The sequence below is a fragment of the Sus scrofa genome, chromosome Y (assembly GCF_000003025.6).
Source record: "Sus scrofa isolate TJ Tabasco breed Duroc chromosome Y, Sscrofa11.1, whole genome shotgun sequence".
In the NCBI taxonomy this organism is placed as follows: Eukaryota; Metazoa; Chordata; class Mammalia; order Artiodactyla; family Suidae; genus Sus; species Sus scrofa.
The window spans coordinates 23,140,117-23,165,838 of record NC_010462.3 but is presented as its reverse complement, the minus strand read 5'-3'; positions in this window follow the sequence as shown (position 1 = coordinate 23,165,838).

Sequence of the window (25,722 nt, the reverse complement as noted above, 5' to 3'; positions counted from 1 at the left end):
GTTTTTTTTTTTTTTTTTTACCAGAAATGGGTGTTGGATTTTGTCAAAGGCTTTCTTCCGCATCTATTGGGAGGATGGTATGGTTTTTCTTCTTCAGTTTGTGAATGTGGTGTATCACACTGATGGATTTGAGGATATTGAGGAGCCCTTGCATCCCTGGGATAAATCCCACTTGATCATGATGTCCAATCCTTTGAATGTATTGTTGGATGCGGTTTGCTAGTATTTTGTGGAGGAATTTTGCATTGATGTTCATCAGTGAAATTGGCCTGTAGTTGTCTTTTTCTGTGGTGTCTTTGGTTGTGGTATCAGGGTGATAGTGGCCTGATAGAATGAGTTTGGGAGTATCCCTTCCTCTGCAATTTTTGGAAATAGTTTCAGAAGGAGAGGTGTTAGCTCTTCTCTAAATGTTTGATAGAATTCGTCTGTGAAGCCATCTGGCCCTGGACTTTTGTTGGTTGGAAGTGTTTTAACCACCGTTTCAATTTCAGTTCTTGCGATTGGTCCAATTGTCTTTTCTACTTCATCTTGGTTTAGTCTTGGAAGATCGTACTTTTGTAAGAATTTGTCCATTTCTCCTAGGTTTTCCATTTTATTGGCATATAGTTGCATATAGTAGTCTCTTAGGATCCTTTGTATTTCTGTGATGTTCGTGTTACTTCTCCTTTTTCATTTCTAATTTGATTGATTTGAATCCTCTCTCTTTTTTGCTTGATAAGTCTGGCTAGGGGTTTATCAATTTTGTTGATCTATTCAAAGAACCAGCTTTTCGTTTCATTCATCTTTTCTATGGGTTTCTTTGTTTCTATTCATTGATTTCTGCTCTGCTCTTTATGATTTCTTTCCTTATACTAACTCTAGCTCTTGTCTGTTCTTCTTGCTCTAGCTGCTTCGGATGTGAAGCTGTCTTGTTTATTTGAGCTTTTTCTTGTTTCTTGAGGTGGGCTTGTTTTGATATAAACTTTCCTCTTAGAACGGCTTTTGCTGCATCCCAAGGGTTTTGGAGTGTTGTATCTTGTTGTCATTTGCCGCCAGGTAATTTTTAATTTCCTCTTCAATTGCTTCAGTGATCCATTGCTTGTTGAGTAGCATGTTGTTTCGCCTCCATGTGTTTTCGTTTTTTGCAGTTTTTTGCTTGTTGTTGATTTCCGGCCGTATAGCGTTGTTGTCGGAAAAGATGCTTGATGTGATTTCGATTTTCTTGAAGTTACCGAGGTTGGATTTGTAGCCCAGGATGTGATCCATGTTAGAGACTGTTCCATGTGCACTTGAGAAGAATGTGTATTCCATTGCTTTTGGATAAAATGTCCTATAAATATCTCTTAAGTCCATCTGGTTTAATGCATCATTCAGGACCTGTGTTTCCTTATTGATTTTCTGTCTGGTTGATCTGTGCATTGCTGTAAGTGGGGTGTTCAAGTCCCCCACGATGATTGTGTTATTGTCAATTTGTCCTTTTAAGGTTGTTAGCGGTTGAGTTATATATAGTGGTGAACCTGCGTTGGATGCATAGATATTTAAAATTGTTATATCATCTTCATGGATTGATCCTTTGGTCATTATGTAATTGGCCTTCTTTGTCCCTGAAAGTATTCTTCATTTTAAAGTCTGATATGAGTCTTGCTCCTCCAGCTTTCTGTTGATCCCTGTTTGCATGAAATAGTTTCTTCCATCCTCTCCCTTTCAATTTGTGTGTGTCCCTATGGGTCTCTTGAAGACAGCATATATACGGGTCTTGTTTTTGTATCCATTCAGCCTGTCTACGTCTTTTGGTTGGGGGATTTAGTCTATTCACATTACAGGTGATTATTGATATGTATGTTCTTATTGCCATTTTATTAATTACTTTGGATTTGTTTTTGCTGCTCTTTTTTCTTCCCGTCTTCTCTTGTTCTTTTCCGCCTATAGAATTTCCTCTAGTGTTTGTTGTAAGGCTGGTTTCGTGTCGCTGAATTCTCTCAGCTTTGGCTTATCTGTGAAGGTTTTGCTTTCTCCTTCAAATCTGAACGAGAGCCTTGATGTGTAGAGGAATCTTGGTTGGAGGTTTTTTCCTTTCATCATGTTAAGTACATCGTGCCACTCCCTTCTGGGCCTGCAGAGTTTCTGTTGAAAAATCTGCCGATACCCTTGTTGGGTTTCCCTGTATGTTATTTGTTTCTTTCCCTAGCTGCTGTCAAGATTTTCTCTTTGTCTTTAATTTGGGTCAGTTTGATTGATATGTGTCTTGGGGTGTGTCTCCTTGGGTTTATTTTATATGGTACTCGTTGTGCTTCCTGGATTTGAGTGAGCGATTCCTTCCCCATGTTAGCGGAGGTTTTGGCTATTATCTCTTGGAATATTTTTTTCTGTCGCCTTCTCTCTCTCTTCTCCTTCTGGCACCCCTCTAATAGGGATGTTGGTGCCTCTAATGTTGTCCCAGAGTTCTCTGAGACTCTCTTCGTTTGTTTTCAATCTTTTTTCTCTTTTCTGTTCTACATCCGTAATTTCCAATGATCTGAAATCGGAGGTCCACAAATCCAGGTTCTGTGGACCTCTCTTATTCATTCTTCAGCCTCCAGGAGTCTGCTGTTAGCTGCTTCGAGTGAATTTTTTTATTTCAGGCGTTGTATTTTGCATCTCTTCTTGTTTAAGATTTATATCTTGCATCTCTTTGGACAGTGGTTCCTGTAAGTTATCCATCTTGACCTCCAGTTTATTTCCAATGTCTTGCATCATCTTCCACATCAACACTCTATAAAGTCTTTCTCCTGGAGGCTGAGAATCTCCTCATGGCCTAGCTGTTTTTCAGGGGTTTTTCCTTTCTCCCTCATCTGACTTATAGTTCTCTGTCTTTTCATGTCATAGGTTTTTGGTGTGGTGACCTTCTTACAGATAACAGAGTTGTAGCCTCTCTTACTTCTGATGTATGCCCCCCTGTGGCTGGAGTCAGTTTGGGCGCTTGCTGTAGGCTTTCTGATGGAAGGGGCTGATGCCTGTCCCCTGGTAGCTGGAGCCAATTCTAATCCCTCTGGTGGGTGGGGCTTAGTCTCTGGATGGGATTAGAGGCAGCTGTGTGCCTGAGGGGTCTTTAGGTAGGCTGTATACTGGGGGCAGTTCTGTGATCCCACCTGGGTTGTTTGTCCTGGGGCCTCTCAGCAGCTGACTGACTGGTGGGGCCTGGCATTTTCCCCAAATGGCCACCTCCAGAGAAACGTGTGGCTGCTGAATATTCCCAAGAGCTTTGCTTTCAATGTCTTTCCTCACAATAAGCCACGTTCACCCCTGTTCTCCCAGGATGTCCTCCAAGTACTGTGGTCAAGGTTGACCCAGACTCCCATGGACACTGTGCTTTGCCCTGGGACCCAGTGCATGTGGAAGTTTGTGTGCGCCTTTGAAGAATGGGGTCTCCGTTTCCCGCAGTTCTGTGGAGCTCCTGCACACAAGCCCCACTGGCCTTCAATGCCAGATACTCCAGGGGCTCTTTCTCCCCGTGCCAGATCCCCACATGGCAGAGTTTGATGTGGGGCTCAGAACTCTCTCTCCTGTAGGTGAGTCTCTGTGGGCCGGTTAGTTTCCAGTCTGTGGAGTTTCCCCCCTCGGAGGTATGGGGTTGTTTATATCGTGAAATTACCCCCCCTACCTCTTGATGTGGCCTCCTCTTTTTCTTCTGGAGTAGGACGTCTTTTTTAAGGTTTCCAGCCCATTTGGGTGAAGAATGCTCAGTCTTTAGTTGTGAACTTTGTTGTTTTTAGGAGATAAGTTGAACTCCAGTCCTTCTATTCTGCCATCTTCCATATAGGTTCTGTCTTTAGTTATATTTACCCAGATGTGTACAGTTTAACTTGCAGAGAGAATGTGGATGGGAAGGGGATTCTACAAATGAAGAGGTAACTTAGCAAGGTGAAAAGAGGAGGCCAGGAGAGTGATGACACAGTGACAGGTGTAAAGATCCTCATTTCAGCACCAGGCTCGGGAAGTTTCAGGGTGAGGTAAAATCACTTTTCCTGTACTCTAAACCCATGGAGCAGCCAATAAAGAAGTAAACAAAGAGTTTGGTTAGGTCCCTTTGGGTTAATTCTGCTCTTATTTCTGTTGCCTTGGGAGAATGAGCTGAGAAAATATTCACGAGGTTGATGTCAGAGAGTGTTTTACCTATATTCTCTTCCAGGAGTTTGATGGTGTCCTGTCGTATATTTCAGTCTGTCAGCCATTTGGAGTTTATTTTGGTGCATGGTGTGAGGGTGTGTTCTCGTTTCATTGATTTGCATGCAGCTGTCCCGGTTTCCCAGCAATGCTTGCTGAATAGACTTTCTTTTTCACATTTGATGTTCGTGCCTCCCTTGTCAAAGATGAATTGCCCATAGGTGTCAGGGTTTATTTCTGGGTTCTCTATTCTGTTCCGTTGCTCTGTCTGTCTGTTTTGATACCAGTACCACACTGTTTTGATGACTGTGGCTTTGCAATATTGCTTGAAGCCTTTGAGAGTTATGCCCCTTGTTTGGCTATTGTTTCTCAGGATTGCTTTGGCAATTCTGGGTCTTTGTGGATCCATATAAACTTTTGGATGGTTTGTTCTAGTTCTGTGCAAAATGTCATGGGTAATCTGCTAGGGATTGCATTGCATCTGTAGATTGCTTTGGGTAACATGGCCATTTTTACAATATTGATTTTCCCAATCCAGGATCACGGACTATCTTTCCATTTCTTTACATCTTCTTTGATTTCTTTGATTAAAATTTTATACTTCTCAGCATATAATCCTTTACCTCCTAGGTTGGGTGTATTTCGAGGTATTTGATTTTGTGAGGTGCAATTTGAAAAGGTACTGCATTTTGGTATTCCTTTTCTAATATTTAATTGCTGGTATACAGAAATGCGGCTGACTTCTGAATATTCATCTCTTAGCCTGCTACTTTGCTGAATTTATTAATCAGTTCAAGTAGTTTTTGTGTTGAGTCCTTAGGGTTTTCTAGGCATAGGCTCATGTCATCTTCATTCAGTGACAGTTTTTTCTCTTCTCTTCCCTTATGGATGCCTTTGTTGTCTTCTTTTTGTCTAATTGCTCTGGCTAAGACTTCCAGCACTATGTTGAATAGCAGTGGTGAGAGAGGGGATCCCTGTTTTGTTCCAGATTTGAATGAGAAGGCTTTCAGTTTTTCCCCCCTTGTGTATGATATTTGCTGTGGGTTTGTCCTAAATGGCTTTGATCATGTTCAGGAATGTTCCCTCTATACAGACATTGGTGAGGGCCTTGATCATGAAGGGATGTTGGACTTTTTCAAATGCTTTTTCTGCATCTATTGAGATGATCATATGATTTTTGATTTTGTTAATGTGGTGTATGATGTTAATTGATTGGTGTATGCAGAAACATCCTTGTGAACCTGGGATGAAGCCTACCTGGTCATGGTGTATGATTTTTTTAATATGTTGTTGGATTCGGTTGGCTAAGATTTTGTTGAGAATTTTTGCATCAATATTCATCCAAGATATTGGCTGAGAGTTTTGTTTTTTGGTGATATCTTTGTCTGGTTTTGGAGTTAGGGTGATGGTGGCATCATATAATGTCTTTGGGAGTATTCCTTCTTCTTCAAACTTTTGAAAGAGTTTAAAGGGGATGGGCACCAGATTCCCTTTATTTATTGCCAGAATTCACCTGTGAAGCCATCTGGTCCTGGGCTATTTGTACGGAGTGTTTTTCTGACATCTTCAATTTCATTTCTAGTGATGGGTCTGTTCAGTTGGTCTGTTTCTCCTTGATTCAGTTTTGGCAGGCTGTAATATTCTAGACAGTTTTCAATTTCTTCCAGATTGTCAAATTTGTTGGCATATATAAGTGCATAGTATTGTCTTATGGTTTTAGTATTTCTGCTGTATCAGTTGTGATTTCTCCTTTTTCCTTTCTAATTTTGATTATTTGGTTTCTTTCTCTCCTCTTTTTAGTGAGACTGGCCAGGGGTTTGTCAATTTTGCTTAACTTTTCAAAGAACCAGCTCTTGGTTTTATTAATTTTCTCTATTGTTTTTTGAATCTCAATTTTATTGATTCCTCTTGGATCTGTATACTTTCCTTCCTTCTGCTGACTTTAGGTCTTTTTTGTTCTTTTTCTAAGTCGTTTAGATGGAGGGTTAAGTTGTCAATTTGGGCCATTTCTTCTTTTTTGAGAAAGGCCTGTATCGCTATGTTTCCCTCTGAGCACTGCTTTTGCAGCATCCCATAGATTTTGAGAGGATGTGTCTTCATTATCATTTGTCTCAAGGTATTTTTTAATTTCCTTTTTGATTTCCTCATTGACCCATTGGTTTTTTAGTAGCATGTTGTTGAGTCTCCATGGAGTAGGTTTTTTCTCTTTCCTCTTCCCATGGTTGATTTCTAATTTCATGGCATTGTGGTCAGAGAAGTTACTTGGAATAATTTCTATGCTCCTAAATTAGTTGAGGTTAACTTTGTGTCCCAATATGTGGTCGATTCTTGAGAATGTTCCATGAGCATTTGAGAAGAATGTGTATTCTGATTTTTTTTTGGATGTAGTTTCCTGAAGATATCAATGAAGTCTACCTTTTCTATTGTTTCCTTTAGCATGTCTGTTCCTTTATTGGTTTTCTGTCTAGAGGATCTGTCCATTGATGTGAGGGGGGGATGTTAAGTTCTCCTACTATGATTGTATTCCCATCAATATGTCCTCTATGTCTGTTAATATTTGTTGTATGTATCTGGGTGCTCCTATATTTGGGTCATATATGTTGACGATAGTAACATCCTCTCCTTGGGTGGATCACTTAATCATTAAGTAGTGTCCTTCTTTGTCTTTCTTTATGTCTTTTGTTTTAAAGTCTATTTTGTCTGATATGAGTGTTGCAACTCCTGCTTTTCTGTCATGTGTATTGGCGTGAAATATTTTTCCCCACCATTTCACTTCCAATCTGTATGTAACCTTTGTCCTAAGGTGAGTTTCTTGTAGGCAGCCTATTGAATGTTTTTCCTTTTTATCCACTCAGCCATTCTGTGACTTTTGATTGGAGCATTCAGTCCATTGACATTTAGGGTGATAATTGATAGATGGTAATTTATTGCCTTTTTAAACCTCGTGTTCAGTTGATTATACGGTTCTCCATTCTTCCTTTCTTTTTTGGTTGGATGGTCTCCAGTTATCATCTGCTTGAGTGTTTTTGTTTTTTGTTTTTTTTCATTTTTTCAAATTTACTGTTTGGTTTTGGCTTGTGGTTGCCCTGTTTTTTTTTTTTAAGTATGCTAACCCCTTCCTATAATTGTGTGCTTTAGCCAGATGGTCCTGTTAGTTCAAACAGTTCATTACCATGTAAAAATTAAGAAGAGAAACAAACGGTCTCTTTATTTCCTCACATCCCTTGCCCACATTTTCTGATTTTGATGACTCTTTTTATTTTTGCTTTTTAATATTGTTTTGTTTTAAACATGTTCATGATTAAATCTGTATGGTGGCTTATTTGAGTGACTTCTCTCTGGTTGTGGTTTCCTCAATCCTAGTTCTTCCTCCTCTTTTTTTTTTCTTTTTCCTCCCTTTCTTTCCTTCCTTTCTTTTTGGTTTAGAAAAGCCCTTTCAGTATTTCTTGTAGCCTGGGTTTTGTACTGCTGTATTCTTTTAGCTTTTGTTTGTTGGAAGAAAAATTTATTTCCCCTTCTATTTTAAATGATATTCTTGCTGGATAGATAATTTCTTCAAATATATTTTCCACTCCCTTATCTTTTTCTACTCCTTGTGGAATTCCTATTATGTGTAAATTGGCCTGCTCTATATAATCTCATAGGTGTCTTATATTGCTTTCCTGTTTTTTCATTTGGTTTTCTGTCTGCTGTCCTGATTGGGTGATGTCCATTATTCTAGCTTCCACATCACTGATTCATTCTTCTGCATTATTCCTTCTGGTTTTTACTGCCCTTAGTTCAGTTTGCATCTCTGCAAATGAGTTTTCTAGGTATTCTTGGTTCCTCCTTACATTTTCTAGTTTCTTTCTGAGGGTGTCTGCATTACTGTTCCTATCTTCTCTTATTTCCTTCAGTATTTTCACTATTTCTCTTTTGAACTCCAGGTCTGTCAGGCTGCAGACGTTTGTTTCCTTGTTGACTGCTTTAGGTGAGTTCTCCTGTGGGTTTCCCTAGGGTTGATTTCTCAGCTTCTCATCTTGCTTGTTGTTTTCTTTTTCCTGGTGGAGTTGTACTCTCCGTTATCGGGTAGTGTTTGCCTTGTCACTGCCATGGAATGTTTCCTGAGGGCTGGCATTGTTGGCCAGTCTTCTTTGAGGCAATGTGGCTTTTCTGGAGTGTTGGTGGGGCTACCAGGGTCTCTCTTAAGCAAATGAGGACTTCCTGAGTGCAGACAGTACTGGGAGGTCCACACCACGGTGGGAGCAGATTTCACTCGGCCAGGCAGAGCTTTCTCTGGTGTTTTTGGGCTTTGGGGCTCTTGCAGGGCGCTGGTGGTGCTGGGCAGCTGTTCTGCAGGAGTGCAGCACCCCCCAAGGGCTGCAGCAGCTATCTGGGTCACTGAGAACTGAAGAAGCTCTTCCCCAGGGCAGCCTGACTCAGAAGAACTGTCTGAGAAAGTAGGCAGATCTTTTCATGGTCCAGCCACGCTTGTTCTAGCTTTACTGAGCTGTGGGGAATCTTGCAGCTGGGCAGATGTTCTATTGGAGAGGAGCACCCTCCAAGGGCTGGAGCAGCCAGCTGGGCCACTGTGAACCCAAGAGGCTCTTCCCCAGGGCAGCCCAAGTTGGAAGGATTGTCCAAGAATTAGGCAGAGCTTTTCACAGCCTGGCCAACTTGTTCTAGCATTTTCTGGGCTGAAGGGGCACCTGCAGGGGGATGGTAGTGCTGGGAAGCTATTCCATGGGAGTGCGGCACCCCCCAAGGCCTGGAGTGGCTATTTGGCTGCTGTGAACCCAAGAGGCTCTTCCCCAGGGTAGCCCAACTTGGGAGGTCTTTCTGGGACCTAATTTTGACTAGGTCCTATTGTGTTTATTTATTTACTGCATTTATTTCATCATCTTGTGAGACTAATCTAGGAATACAGTAATACAGTGGATGTCTGATGCAGGTTTAACTCTTTAAGCCAGTTTGAGTTTAATCCTGTGCATGGTGTGAGTCTGTGTTCTAGGTTCATTGATTTACATGCAACTAAACAGTTTTCACAGGATCAGTTGCTGAAAAGATCCTCATTTTCCCAATTTGTCTTCTTGCCTCCTTTGTCAAGGTCAATTGACCAGAGGTGTTTTGGTTTATTTCTGCATCCTCTGTTCTCTTCCTTTCATCTGTACGTATGTTTTTGAACCAGCATCAAACTATCTTAATTCCTGTAGCTTAGTAATATTACTTGAAGTCTGGGAGAGGTATTCCTCCTGTTTGTTTGTTTTTTTGTTTTTTAGCTGAGGATTGCTTTGGCAGTTCTGTGTACTTTATGGTTCCATGTAAATGTTGGGATTGTGATTTGCGTTCTGTGAAAAATGGCACAGGTCATTTGATAGGGTTTACATTGAATTTGTCGACTGCTTTTGGCGGTGTGGCCATTTTAATGATACTGATTCTTGCACTCTAGAAGCATGGAATATCTTTTCATTTCTTTGATTCCACTTTAATTTACTTAAGTTATGTTTTATTGTTCTCAGCCTATAAGTCCTTGGTCAGGTTAATTCGCAGGGATTTATTTTGGGGCATGAGATTCAAAAAGCTATTGTATTTTACATTCCTTCTGTAAAATTTCATGGTTTGCCTGTGGAAATGAAACCCGTTTCTGATTGTTAATGTTGTATCCTGCTTCTTTGCTGAATTCATTGAACACTTTGAACACCCAGTAGTTTTTGCATGGCATCTTTAAGTTTTCTATACATTGTATTTTATCATGACATCTGCATGGGCAGTAATTTTTTCTCTTTTCTTCCTCTTTTCTTTTCTTTTTTTTTTTAATCAGATGGTGATGGCTAGGATTTCCAATGCTTTTTCTTTTTTGGCATTTTCTAGGGGCACACCCATGGTTACCAGGCCTGCAGTTAAATCACATCTGCAGATGCTGACCTATACCACAGCCATAGCATTGCAGGATCTGAACCATGTCTGCAACCTACACCACAGCTCATGCCAATGCTGGATCCTTAGCACACTGAGTGAGGCCAGGGATCAAACCTGCATCCTCATGGATGCTAGTCTGATTCATTCAATTCTAAGCCAGGATGGGAACTCCCTTCCAATACTATGTTGAGTAAAAGTGGTGAGAATGGGCACCCGTGTCGTGTTCCAGATTTTTGTGCGAAGGCTTTCAGCTTTTCTCTATTGAGTATCATATTGGTGGTGGCTCTGTCATAAATCCTTTTATTATGCAATGTTCCCTCTCTACCCAATTTGGTAAGAGTATTTATCATGAGTGGATGTTGGACTTTGTCCATTGTTTTTTGTGCATCTACCGAGGTGATCATGTGGGTTTTGACGTATCTTTTGTTAATGTGGTGTATGACATTAATTGATTTGCATAGGTTGAACCCTGCTTGTGAACTTGGGATGCAGCCCCCTTGGTCATGGTGAATGTCTTTTTTAAAATATATTGCTGGATTTGGTTGGCCAAAATTTTGTAGGAACTTTGGGTACCTATATTCATCAAAGGTATTGGCCTATACTTTCCTTTATTGGTAGTATCTTTTTCTGGGTTTGCTATTAGGGTGATTGTGGCTTCATAGAATGTCTTTGGGAGTTTTCCTTCTTCCTCCGTCTTTTGGAAACTTTTAAGAAGGGTGGGTACACATTCTCCTTTGTATGTTTGATAGAATTTGCATGTGAAGCCATGTGGTCCTGGACTTTTGTTTCTGGGGAGTGTTTTTGTGACACATTCAATTTCACTTCTTGTGTTCAGTTTGTTCTGTTGATCCAGTTCTTCTTGATTTAGTTTTGGCAGGCTGTAGAGCTCTAGAAAATTGTCCATTTCTTCTAGGCTGTCAAATATGTGGGTAAATAATTGTTCATAGTCAGCTTTTTGTTGCTTTTGTAGTAGTATATTTTGTAGTAGTAGTATTTCTTTAGGATCTGTCACGACTTCATGTTTTTCATTTCTTTTATTTTTTTCTGTCATTTGTCTTTTTGTTGTTGTTGTTATTGCTATTTCTTGGGCTGCTCCCACGGCATATGGAGGTTCGCAGGCTAGGGGTCGAATTGGAGCTATAGCCACTGGCCTACGCCAGAGCCACAGCAGTGCAGGATCCAAGCCACGTCTGCAACCTACACCACAGTTCACGGCAATGCTGGAGCGTTAACCCACTGAGCAAGGGCAGGGAACGAACCCGCAACCTCATGGTTCCTAGTCGGATTCGTTAACCACTGCACCACGACCGGAACTCCTTTTTTTTTCATTTCTTATTTTGAGGACTTGAGTTCTTGCTCCCCTCTACTTAGTGATTCTGGCCAGAAGCTTGTCATTTTGTGTACCCTTCCAAAGTCCCAGCTCCTGGTTTTTTATTGATTTATTGTATTTTGTTGAATCTTTATTTTATTGATTTCCTATTTTGTTCTCTCGCCCAATCCTTTTATTCCATTGAGTGCCTCTAAGATCTTTATGACTTCCTTCCCTCTGCCAACTTTAGTTTTTTATTTTCACTTTTTTTCTAATTCTTTTAGGTGTTGGGTTTAACCTGTTTACTTGAGATATTTTTCTCTCCTTTTGAGGGAGGCCTGTATCACCATGAACTTCCTTCTACAGCATCCCATGGAATTTCAAAGGCTGTGTTTTCATTATAATTTCACTTAAAGGGATATTTAACCTTCCCTTTGGATTTGCCCATTGACCCATCCATTAGTTTTTTAGTAGCATATTTTTTCACCTCCATATAGTCATATTTTTCTCATTTCTTTTCCTCTGGTATATTTCTAGTTTCACACCATTTTTTAGAGAAGATACTTAAACTAATTTCTACATTCTTAAATTAATTTTGTGCCCCAATATATGGTCAATCCTTGAGGACGTGCACTTGAAAAGAATGCATAATCTTATTTTCACAATGCATTGTCTTTAAAATGTCAATGAAGGCTAATTTTTCCATTGTGTTCTTTAGGATCTCTGTTGGCTTATAGGGTTTGTGTCTGGAGGTTCTGTCCATTGATATGTGTAGGGTGTTAAAGTCTACTTCATGTTTGTCCTTTTGCTGCCTCTTGACTGTATCATTACTTTTACAAAAGATTTTTTTTAATCTCTCTATAGTCTTATTTAAGTGACTCTTTTCCAATTGTGTTTTCCTTCATCCTATTTCGTTTTACGTTCTGTTTTTATTGAGAAGAGTGCTTTCAGTATTGCTTTTAGAATAGGTTTTGTAATGGGTGTTGTAATGCTGTCCTCTTTTGTTTTATTTTCTGGAGACATTCTGTATTTCTCCTTCTACTTTTTCAGTGGAAGCAGCAGGATGTGTCTATCCTCAGGAACCTGAGGGTGGTCAATGGCAGTGCCCTCCCACGTGCCATGCTCTGAGGAAGCGGGGGCCTCAGTTCATGGACCCCAAATGGTGGCATGCCATGGTCACTTCTGGGTCTGAGGTGACTGCTCCGCTTTCCACCTGCTGCCTGTGGACCATGCAAAAGACACCACATTACACTTAGGACCCCATTGCTGTTAGCCTACACAAGTGTGGCTTGGCCACCTTAGACTGGACAAGAGATGTCCCATCACCCTTAGCGCTTGTGAGGGGTACCTGGGCACCCATAGGCTGTGCCAGGTGTGCCATGTCCTCTGAGAATCTGGGTGTGCACAGGGAAAGATATTCCTCTGGTGGTCCTCCACTCACGTAATCAACAATGTGCTTACTTCTCCTGTGGGCTCAGACCTCCTCCCAGTTTCCCTAAGATGTGGCACTCCACTCACCTGCCCATAGCACACCACTCTCTAGCCCCTCAGGCTGCCTCCAAAATACCAACCTTCATCCTCTTCATAGACCTAACTGGAGACTCCCTGGCAAGTCCCCACCTGAGCATCTCAGGCAGCAGTGTCTAAGGGTGGTGAGACTGAGGATTGTGTGGCCCTCCTCGGTCCAGATATTGTACTTTTCTATGAGTCCTTGAGAAGCTTGGCTGATCTCCCTGTTGGTTAGGTGGCTTCGCAGGGTGTGGGTTCCTTTGCTCTTTCACAACTCCTTCTCAGGGCAGTGCCAGTCCCATCCTAATTCTTCTCTTTCTCTCTCTCTTTTTTTCTTTTTGTTCTACCTAGTTATGTGGAGGGTTTCCTGAGGTTTTGAAAGCTTAAGGCCTTCGACCAGAATTCAGTAGATGTCCTGTGCAAATCATTCCATGAGTCAATTTTTTGTTTTGTTTTTGATATGGTTGTGTGTGAAGGTGAGCACCAAGTCTTCCTCTTCTGCCCTGTTGCTCCCTCCCCCAGGCACATGCTCTTGGTGATCACTTATCTCTTCTCCATTTATAGAAAACCTTCTCTTAGAATTAGTTTTTCTTTCTTTGAAGTCTTCACCCATGGCCTGTGGAAGTTCCCAGGCTCTGGGTTGAATTGGAGCTGCAGCTATTGGCCGAAACCACAGCCATTGCAATGCTGGATCCAAGCTGCTTCTGTGACTTACAACAGAGACATGCTTAACATCACTGTGTCCTTACCCTACTGAGGCAGGCTGGGATTGAATGCACATCCTCACAGAGACAATGTTGTGTCCTTAATCTGCTGAGCCACAATAGGAACTCTGACTTTGATATTACTTTTAAATGGAATCAAAATATATGACGTTTAGTCTTAGCTTCTCATTTTTTTTTTTTTGGTAGCTAATCATGCTTTTTTTATTTGCTAGATAAAAAATGGGGCGTCTGTATCTGAAATGGGAGTCAACTTTCCCAGAGACATTTTAAGTTCTATGAAATCCAAATATCAATCATAAAACGTGGAAAAATATGTCTATGTTCAATAAAATAACTATGTAAATTCCCAAAGTGGTCAGCAAGATTAAATCGAGTGCTCAGTTTTTTTGGCCAGAGTCATGGTCTGAGAAGTGTGCAGAGAGAACTACGACTTTCCACTTCAGCTGGGCTCTGGGCAGAACTTCAGGACCATCATCTCAATGTTCCCAGGTGGCTTATGCATTACCGAAGTGTGATTGTGTGGTTGTTCATAAAAAACTTTCCTGAAGAATACTCTGTCAAATTAATTCAAAACCCCCTTTAACTAGATATAGAATTCTATTCTACTCATTCATCCACATTTACCTTTTGGATTTTCTATGAATATTGAATTGCAGAGTATCTTGCTTATAGCTGTTTGGATTGGATGCTAAAGTGTACTGTATTAATTTAGAGGAAGAGTTTGGATTGCCATGACAGCATTCGAAGGGCCTGTTGAAGAAAGAGCTGATTGAGTATCATCTCTGGAAGAAGGAGTGGTTCCTGGCTCCAAAACTCATAAAAATGTTCCATTTAGGATTCTGTTCTCAACTGTTCTCCACTCTAGTGAGGCTGCTTCTGCCCTGTATTTGTTTGCTATTTATTGAAAAAATGATGGCAGATTTTCTGTGTCATTTACCATTGGCTTCATTACTGTTGCAGTACTATTGGATCAAGTTACCCTTATGTTTTTCCACAAAGACTAGAACAGAAATATGACTGCATTACTTTTTGGGCACATTCCTCTTTGGGGCCCAATAGTGAGGTAAGCACTTCCAGATATTTGCCATCAATTCACTGTCGTACACACAGTAATTGAATATATATAATAGGCTGAGAAATTTAAGGGGGCAATCATTAATGTTTCTTTAGTGAAATGCTTCCCTTTTTAGGTTTAATTTTCATAATTTGAATTTTTATGGTCTTTTTAGCACCACACCCATGGCATATGGTGTTAGTCAAGCTCAGGATCGAATCAGAGCTATACCTGCTGATCTACACCACAGCCACTACAATGTGAGTGTTGAGTTGCATCTGCAACCTACAACACAGCTCATGGCAAAGCCAGATCCTTAACCTACTGATTGAGTCCAGGGCTCATACCTGGGCCCTTATGGAATAGAGTCCGTTGCCCTTCCGCTGAGCCACAATGGGAACACCTAATTTCCATAATTGGAAGTTATTTCTATGTTATCAATTATAAGACAAGGATAGTTTTGAAAATACAAATGAACAACCAAAGTTCTCTTTGTTTTATTGAATTGCAGTATTCACTTTGTTTTCTAATTCAACTCATTACAAACATCATTTAAAATAGCAATAAAAAATAAATCTATGCTACTGAGTGAGAACGCAATGAGATTGAGAGAAGAGAAACACTTCGGAAAACAATCTCATCACTTTTCCCATAATTTGCAGTTATATAAATTATTTCTTCCAGTTTTACTGAGATATAGTTGGCAAATAACTTTGTATAAGTTTAAGGTACAAAACATAATGACGTGGCCTATGGGTTTTAGTTAACCTCAATCATCACATATCCATATAGATTGTTAAAAATAGAGATAGAAATAAAATATGTTCCCTGTGATGAGAACTCTCAGAACACACTCTGATAACTTTCATCCACATATATAACTATTGCAATGATATATATAGTATTATGTACTTATCATCTAACTAAACGATTATACTTTCCGAAGGCCTTCAGCTAAGTGCCCATCCCCACCTCTCTTAACCACAAATCTATCCTATTCTTTCTATGGTATATTTGTCTGTTTTTTGAAATATAATTGACCTACAACGCTGTTTCAGTTCCTCATATTCAACTTTATGTATTTCTATATATTACAAAATGATAACTATGGGAACACTTGTTACTGTCACTACACAAAAGGTTTGCTCAGTAATTGACTATATTCCCCACAGTGAACATTTCACACCTATGACTCATGTATTTCACAGCTGGAAGGCTGCATCTCTTAAAATCTCCCTCACCTATTTCTTTGCTCACTTTAACTGTGTCCCGTCTCACAACCCCCTTTTTGTTCTCTGTATTCATAACACCATTTCTGCTTTGTTATGTTTGCTCATTTGTTTTGTTTTTTAGATTCCACATAGAAGTGATTTCTTAATCAATATTTTTCTTTCTCTGTATGATTTATTTCACCAGGCATGATACCTTCTAATCCGTCCTTGTGGCAAATGATAAGATTACATTTATTTTGACGCCTGAGTAATGTTCAATTTCATGTACGAGTCACAGTTTCTTGATCCATATCTCCATGGATGAACTCATAGTTTGGTCTGTGTCTTCTCTGTTGTAAATAGTGTTATTGGGGTCCATATATATATCCTCTAATTAATGTTCTTGTGATCTTTGCATAAATAACTCAAATTGAGTTGACGCTGAGCAATTAGTGCTGCTGTTATTTAGTTTTCTAAGGAACCACCAAACTTTTTTCCAGAGTAGCTGTATATTCCTACCAGTGGGGTAGCAGGTTCCTTTGTGTCCATATCTCACCAACCTTTATTCTCTTTTGAGGACAGCAATTCTGAAAGATGTTAGGTTTTATCTCATTTTGATATGCATTTCTTATATGATTGGCAGCATTGAGCATTGTTTCCGGTACTCTTGGTCTTCTGTGTGACATATTTGAAAATGGTTCAGGATTTCTACCCACTTTTTAATCAGAACACAAGTTGTATGTGTTCCTTGTATGTTATGGATAGTAAAACTTTCATCAGATGTAGTTTTCTCAAGTATGTCCTTCATTCACTAGGTAATCTTTCCATTTGGTTGATAGACTCCTTCACTCTGCAAAAGCCTTCAGTTTTGTCTTGTATGTTGCATGCTGTGAGGGTTTTCATTTTTGGTCTTCAAAGTCCAGTTAACTGACACTTCTATTCCTTATTATTTACAGGTATTATTTTGATTTGTACTTATTTATTCGATTCTATTTTTGTCTTTTTAGGGCCAACCTGGAGCATATGGTGGTTCCCAGACTATAAGGCACCCTGGAGATGTAGTCACTGTCCTATACCACAGCCAAAACAATGCCAGATCCAAGAGGTGTCTGAGACCTACACCACAGCTCTCAGGAATGGCAGATCCTTCACCCACTGTGGGAGGCCAGGGACCAAACCTGTGTCCTCATGGATACTAGTCAGGTTCATTTCCAGTGAGCCACAATGAAAACTCCTTATATTTGCATTTAAACAACCAGTAGTTGATGCAGTTGCCTGCTCTGAATATGGTTAAAGCCTCATGTGTTTACTCTTTTCCTGAAAGATCTTTTTCTAGTCTCGTTTTTGGTCACTTTCTACTGTTTTGGGGTTTCTTTTACTTGTTTGGGGAGACATTTGACTGTTTGATACAGATATTTTCTTCAATCTGTTATTTGATCTTTGACCTTATCTATGGTTTTATTTTGGGGAGAGTAGTATTTATTTTCTCCAAAGCCTCGTTAAAAATTTGTGTTAAATAATTTATTGAATTGTGAGATATGAAATAGCTAAACTTTCAATTATTGATCCCTGTTGTTTAAAAATTCTATGAAGGTACTTTATTTTGTTCACAAGACCTTTCTACTCAGAGTTCCAATATCTTAAATTATTGATACTAATACACGTAAAAACTGTTTATTTTGCCTCTTCACTCTGGATTTTATTGGTAATCTCATGGTTTCACCCACCTACAGGTAAGTGGGGAAAGGGGCTGTTGCTTTATTTTATCAAGTTAAATCTATACACAAAGTTGAGGAAAAAATAACATGTTTTTAAAGAGTAAATTTTTATATCTATTAATCAAATATAAGCTCACACTTACTCTAGTTAATGTATTTCAAATTTTTATATGCAAATCATTTAAGTTTTTACAGTATTTTGGGGTTTTTATTTATATTTATATTATGTAAATATTTGGTAAATATTATATCCAAAACATTTTAACTTTTTTTCATATGCAGGGAAACTAATTGTTGAAAATTTTTGCAGGTCTTATGTCTATCTTTTGGTTATTGATACTTAACATGTTAAAGTTAAATGTAGATTAACTGTATCATACATAGAGATTAGATATTAAAATTTACATAGACTCGTGCATTTTGACCTTATCAGAAGGAGGTTTTTTTGTTTCATGTGAGATAATTTGAAAAAGTATTCTCAAACCTGTTAGCTTTTATTCACAAATTAAGATTTTTAAACAGATTTTTAATTTTATGTATAAATATTGAGAAAGCTAGATGTCAAAGTATAATTATTGAATTAAGTATATAGCTTGAAGTGCATACATTTCAACCAATTTTTTCAAAATTTCTATGTTTTCATGTTTGAGGTATCATTTTTACTGCCCTGTATTGAATATTCACTGTGATTATTACATTTTAGGACTCATTTCTATTGTTGTTACTTTTGGATATCTCTGTTTTTATCCTTCCTTCTCTTTTGTCTTAAATGAGTTGCATGTATCAAATGTGTTTATTATTTTTGAAAGTAAAAAAATCAAAACTTTACTGGTTAAGATGTAAACTGCTATCTTTATAGGTATGGCTGCTCTTAGAATTTTATACCATATCTAATTATGCATAATATCTTATTCCTCTTCCCAAATCATAAAAAAATTCTTACAATCTTTCCTTATCATCTGCCTTTACCTAATGACCTTTAGCAAATGGAGACAATACTCTGCTGTTTTCTGTGGCCAGAAAGGTTTCATTGTGAAATAAGGTTGTGTTTTGTTAAAAGCTGTTTCTCTGTCTATTGAGAGGATCATGCGGCTTTTATCCTGAACTCTATTACTACAGGAGATTACATTCATTCTTCTATATTGGACTTACTTTGGGGTTTTTTGTATTTTTTATATTGTATTTTTATTTGTTTTCTAGGGTTTGCAGTATTTTTTGATGGCATGCTTAAGGAATACTGATCTGTATTTCCTTATAGTTTGTTTCTGCGTCAATCATACCATAGCATCATAAATGGATTTAATTCATGGCTTCCAGTATTTGGCCATAAAATGTAAAATGTATACCAATTGAAAATAAATTTATGAATGCTTGGCTTTTTTTTTTTTTAAACTCGTGTGTTAGAATTAAGAGTGCTGAATTGTGTTTCAGAAAACTCAGATCCCAGTTGAGGACACCACCATCTTTAATATTGATTTAAAGTCTCCAATTAATATATTCTTACAGCTTAATCTTCTCTCCAAAAACTCTGCAAGGTTTTAGAAATGTACATAAAATTGTAGAGGTATATAAAATTATATATACATAAATTATATATATATATTTCTAAAATATCATATATATACACACACATATACATACATATGTTTGTAATCTATGTATGTGTTTTATATATATGTATATATGTGTGTGTGTGTGTATATATGCACATATATGCATGTGAAGCCTATGGAATTTTCCAGGATAAGTATCAAATCAGAGCTACAACTGCCAGCCTCCACCACATCTACAGCAATTCCATTCCAACTTGTGTCTGCAGCCTGCATAATAGCTCACAGCAAGATCAGATCCTTAACCAAATGAGCATGGCCTGGATCAAATTTGCATCCCCATGGACACTAGTCAGGTTTCTTACTGCTGAGTCACAACAGGAATGCCTAGAAATTGATATTTTCAAAGTCACATTTTAAAGAAGTATGACTATTTCATTTCTGGGAAAATGTCTTCTTGAGAGTTTTTTTCTTAATGTAAAAGAAAGAGGAAATTCCTCAGAAATAGTTTATAATGACATGTTATAAAAATTATAAATGGTTTGAAATATGGTGTTAACAGAAATTATCCATTAAGATCAATGTTAAACATCCTGCCTCTTCAAAGTTCTCAGATATCTCTTTTCTTGCACCTTATCTTCATTTCCCCCCCTTGGAAATTAAGAAAAAACAATCTAATACATTTCTTACATTTATATATGTGTTTTATCTTTATACCCTCTAGACACAAGTGCACACTCAGAGCCTTCCTTCATTTTTCCAAAGATGTAGATGTCTCTAAAATTTTCTTCAATAAAAGGTTTTTGATTATATAATGTAAAATATAGAGCAGGTGAAAGAGATCATTTTATGGTGGAAGCAAAAATGACATGGGGATAACATAGCATATGTATTTAAGGACAAAATTGTTCTAATTATACAGCTATATGTCCTCTCATTTTTATTTAGCATATATTTAATTCCACATAAAACATAGGTGACAGGACAGACTCAATTATGCACGTAGAAATGTTGGGTTATCTGGTAAGAGAGTGTTAGATGAATGTGGAAAGATACCAGAAGGCTCAATGATATGGAAATATTTTCCTTTTACAGATAGATGCTGTTTACACTTACTATTATTTTTACTTTATACCTATGATATATATTCCTTTATCAGTAACTGAAATTGTATTTATGTCAGGAAATGAGCTCAACTGATTTGAGTTGGAAATCAGTAGAGATGTTTTTGTCTTCCAATTTATATTAGTTTGTCATTTCTCTGTTACTAAGTGTATAGAAAATTAGAAGTCATGTTTTCTGATATAATATTTTTAAAATTTTCACAAGTGTTTATAGCATTTCTTTATATAATGATTTTAATTTTTTTCCATTATAGCTGGCTCGCAGTGATCTGTCAGTTTTCTACTGTACAGCATGGTGACCCAGTTACACATCTAGGTATACATTCTTTTTTCTCACATTATCCTGCTACAACATAAGAGACTAGACCTAGTTCCCTGTGCTACACAGCAGCTGCCAAGGGGAAGCAGGGAAGTGGGGTGGGTTTTCTAGCCATTTTTAATTCGTTTTGTTTTTACTATGAATTTTTTAGGTCTTATTTTTTTCTATGCCTTGCTCTTTCTTTGTATTTCTAGTAAGTGGTGTGTGACTGATAAAACTGGTGATTTTAGCCTGTTTCCAGTAACTTAATTACCCAAAAGTGTGCACTTCATCTTTTCTTTGTTTTGATGTTTACACACACACACACACACGCACACACACGCACACACACACACACACACACACACACACACATGCATGCCTGACATACATTCTTTAGTCTGAGAATTCATGATTTAAATACTTTAAAATTGTTTCGTCATTTAAAAAACACTGTATTTTCGAGAAATGACTGGACGTTTCATCTCCTAAATCTCTAGAATTGTAGACTTCCTCATTTTTCATTGTTGAGGGTTCTAAAATCTCTAATGTTTAGCCATGAACTATAGTTTTGCCAACTTTATGGGACATACTTCCAGTTTTCTGATTATTTTCAATGTATTCAAAATCATTAATTATGTATTTTTTCTAGCGTTTCTCTTTTTTCGTTTAAGGATTTGTTCATTAGTACTGAGGAAATTACATTTTCATTTTGTAAACCCTTTTATCTTTTAGAAGCACTAACTTTATTTTGTGTTTTGCCTCAAATAAAATGTTTGGAGATAATTTCTTTCACTAGTGGTATCTTCTTTTTGTAAGTAATAGGGTATGTCCATAGAAATGTGGAACTTCTCTGAGGTCACCTTGAAGGTAAATTCCTCCAGAGAGTGTTTGTATTTGCTTTTATCACTTACTGGATTTCTTTATGTCTTATTGAGTTTTGAAGAACCACATTTAAGCATAGATATTACAATGAAGTAAAGTTCATCAGTAGAAGAACAATAAATCAAAATCATTTTTAATCTTTGAAATACTAAACTCATATCGGTTCACCTCATGGGAAAATATTTACAAACCTTTATAAGAAAACAATTAATCATTGAAATCGCATAAAAACACAAATTATTTTTAGAAAAGTAATTGAAATATATATTTAAAGAATAACAGAGACAAGGAAAAAGCTGGATGGTTATAAGCAAACTAAAAATAGTAAGTACTGCAAGGACAATGAACTAGTCACAATAGCCAAGACATGGAAACAACACAAATGTCCATCAATGGATGACTGGATTAGGAAGCAGTGGTATAGATACACGATGGAATACTACCCATCCATAAAAAGGGAACAAAATAATGCCATTTGCAGCACCACAGATGGAACTAGAGTCTACCATACAGAGTGAAACGTCAGAAAGAGAAAGACAAATACCGTATGATACCACTGATATCTACAATCTAATATACAGCACAAGTGAAACTTTCTACTGACAGGAAAATCACAGACTTGGAGAATAGCCTTGTGGTTGCCATGGGTGGTGAGTGGGATGGATTGGGAGCTTGGGGTTAATAGATGCAAACTATTGTTTTTGGAATGGATCAGCAATGAGATCCTGCTATGAGGCACTGAGAACTCAGTCTAGTCACTTATGATGGAGCATGATAACAGGAGAAAAAAAGAATGTATACATGTATGTGTAACTTGGTCACCATGCTGTACAGTAGGGAAAAATTGTACTGGGGAAATAAGCAACATTAGAACAAAAAAGAAAAGAAAAGAATAAAATGATAAAAATCGTAAATAAATTTGAGGAGGCTGTTAGTTTGTTCAAGGGTGATCATTATTTTTTGTACCTTTCAAATGAGTTTATGTATTATTTTTTAGAATTAAAGAAGCAGGACAAAATAAATGAAAATATGATTAAATCCAAAATTACATGATAGGCAAATAATTTGGTGTTTATTGACTAAATTAAAATATAATTTTCAAAGTAGAGATGCATGAAATAAAGATCTTTCAAATGTTTTTACATCTCTGTTATCAAGAAATATTAACCCTGGATATTACTTCATTCCAACAGGTGTGTACAGACCATTAAAACTTACTATAAATTGTTCACAAAACTTAAACAGGAGAAGAAAGAGCGTTGAAGTTAGCATCAGAAGAGGAAAGATGATGCTGAAAAGGGAGATTGCAATGTCAAGCCATGGTGTTTTATGCATTGCCAGGCTTTCAGTTGCATCAGCAATCCATGGCCTTACTGGTTCTAGTCCACAATTAATTTCTTAGTTGTATATAACACTTACTGTAAGAGAGTATCCTTTGGGGAGAGGTAAATTTGGTTATTTTAAACTAGTGCTGGAAGTGATAGACTGGGTATAAAAATACGATAGTAGAATTCAGAAATTGAAATATTTATTCCTACCATGAGTGCACTAAAATTTTATGTGGTTGATTTTTGTGATTTTTTTTGGGGGGGGAGTTCAGATAACAAATAGATGAAGCTGGAATTTAGAGAAAATTAACACTAAACATTGGAAATAATTTATTTGATCAATTCTTAAAGGAGAAATAAAATTTGATATACTATTTTAACTATCCAGCAGAAAAAAAGTAATATTCCATCTCAAATATTTTTAGTATGGTATGATTTTTCGATTAAGAGTTCTTCCGGTAATAAAGTAGAAAGTATGAAAGATTGAAACATTCAAAATAGCCTAAGACTAAAATTTTATTGTGTACCATTTTTTCTCTATTGAATATAATGGCCGTTACATGTATCTACATGTGGATGGACTGGAATAGAACTATACACATATAAATTGACCAGTGTCAAATTCTGGTTAGTTAAAGTGTGCTATATTTACATCAGATTACATGAGAGCGCTCAATTAGGGGACATGTGTAAAGTACACACAGGCCACCTTTTCAATGCCTTTCCAATTTCCTAAAATTCTGCCATTTCAAAATAGAAAGACTAAGAAAAAATTAACAGATATGTGCACATGTTCTTTTAAGTTTTACTACTTAAAAAGAAAAAAAATTAAACAAGTGAAGGGTAGAATAATGATAGACAGTAATTAGCTCTACAGATAAAACACATCAGACTTTCATTTAGCATTAAGAAAGAAGTGCTCAATAAACAGTTTTTTAAGGAAGCGTCATTGCTTATTTTCAAAGTTAATTGAAACATATTGAGTAACACTTCATTCAATGATATAAAGAGAGAAGTTGTAGTAAATGGTCACAATCCTGTTTGACATCATGTGGTATCTGAAATGATTTGTAAATAAAAGGAAAAACAGTTACAATATCATTCTTTATAATTCCTTTTTTTTTTTGAACACAGAAATGTTAGATAGGAAAAGTCACAGATGTGAAATGTATATTTAAGATAAACTATACCCATTTTAGGGCCAAAGAGGGACTTTCTCAAAGAAATAGATCATAAGAGGCCATAAATTAAATTAAAACCAATTAGGTACCCGTTTTCACATATCCTCTATCATTTAAGTTTATTAAACATTTAGTGATAAACTTAGGGTTCTAAGCAAACCCAACACTAGGGAACCATGAGAAAAGGGTGAGATAAGTAGTTATGTTTTGGAGTAGACTAATCTCATATGGGTACTCCTGTGAGAAAGCATTTTCAGGAAACAATAGCATATGTAAAGTAAAGATATCAAGGTAAATTTGTATTTGGGAATTTAATAGGTAGCGCTTAATCTGCAACTTTCCCTTTTAATTATACTTAGTCATTGTGCTTAGGAGTGTAGAAGCTTTATAGCAATAGAAGGAGAGCAATTGTACTAAAGGAATGTGTAGGCAGTCTGTCTGATACTGTGCATTTATTCATTCTCTTGCAAGTGAAAACTTTTTGGCAAGTTTCGTAATTCCTGTGTTCTTGCATCTAAGAAAGAAAATGTAGACACCCATTGATAGAATTGTGAAAATTACATGAGATAATACATTTCAGGTACTTAAAACTTTGTCAAGTCCATGGAAGCACTTCATGTAGATTTGTATATAGACATATTGACTTATTTTTATTATGTTCATAAATTAGATGACCTATGAAGGTCCACTCTAGCTTGGTGTAATTTCTCCAAATGATAAAGTGAATATTGAGAATGTTCTATTTAATCTCCTTTTACATTTTTTTGGCTGAGACAACTCACCTGAAAATCAATATTGTATATACCTTTCCTAGAATTAAATATTCACCTCAATATTGTATTTAGGTAAGTTGTATTTAACATACATAAATGATATTGGATGTACCCTGTTGATCTTCTGTTGGGTTCTGGTGCTCTTAAAGTTATAAACTAGGAGTTCCAATTGTGGCTCAGAGGCTAAGGACCCAATGTAGGGTCTGTGAGGATGTGGGTACAATCACAGTGGGTTAAAGTTTAAAGGAAACCTCCTGAAAGGAAATTAAACGTGCTACTCCAGTAAACATACAGCTTTTAAGAAAGTGAGATTGACATTTTGCTGATGTGGAGAATGTTTCCATGATCTTGATAGATCACATAAGAAAAAAAAATTCCTTTAGGTAAAGCCCAATCCAGAGAAAGAGAGGTGAGGATAACCCAGAATCTACAGCAAGTTATCCTGAATAACTACCTAGGATAATTCATGAAGGAAACACATAATCTGAACAAGAGATTTTCAGTGTGGACAAAGCAGCCTTCTAGTGGGAAAAGATTGCAGAGAGATCTTTCAAGCTAGAGAGGAAGAGTCAATGCTTGGCCTCAAAAGACAAACTGACACTCTTGTTAGGGGCAAAGGCAGTGTGTGGCTTTGAGTCAAAGCCAACGTTCATTCACCATTTGGGACATCCTCGAGCTCTAAAGAATTAGGCTAACTTCACACTTCCTGTGCTCTGTTATATGTGACACCAAATCCTGGATGACAGCACAACTGTTTACACTACCGATTTGAATTTTTTTAAACCTGCTCTTGAGACATGTGGCTCAAGCCAAAAAAAAAAGGCAAGACCCTCCACCAGCAAAATGCAATGACCAGCTAAATGTTCAAATGCTACTTCACATTACAAAAATAATGTATTTTACAATTAAGGGAGGTACATTTTTAGACATAGTACAATTGCATAAAACTTAACAGATCACTGTACATTTCAGCAAATTTTATATGCACTGGGAAGCCAAATAAATTAAGTGATTCTATTTTGATATTTGTTTTATTA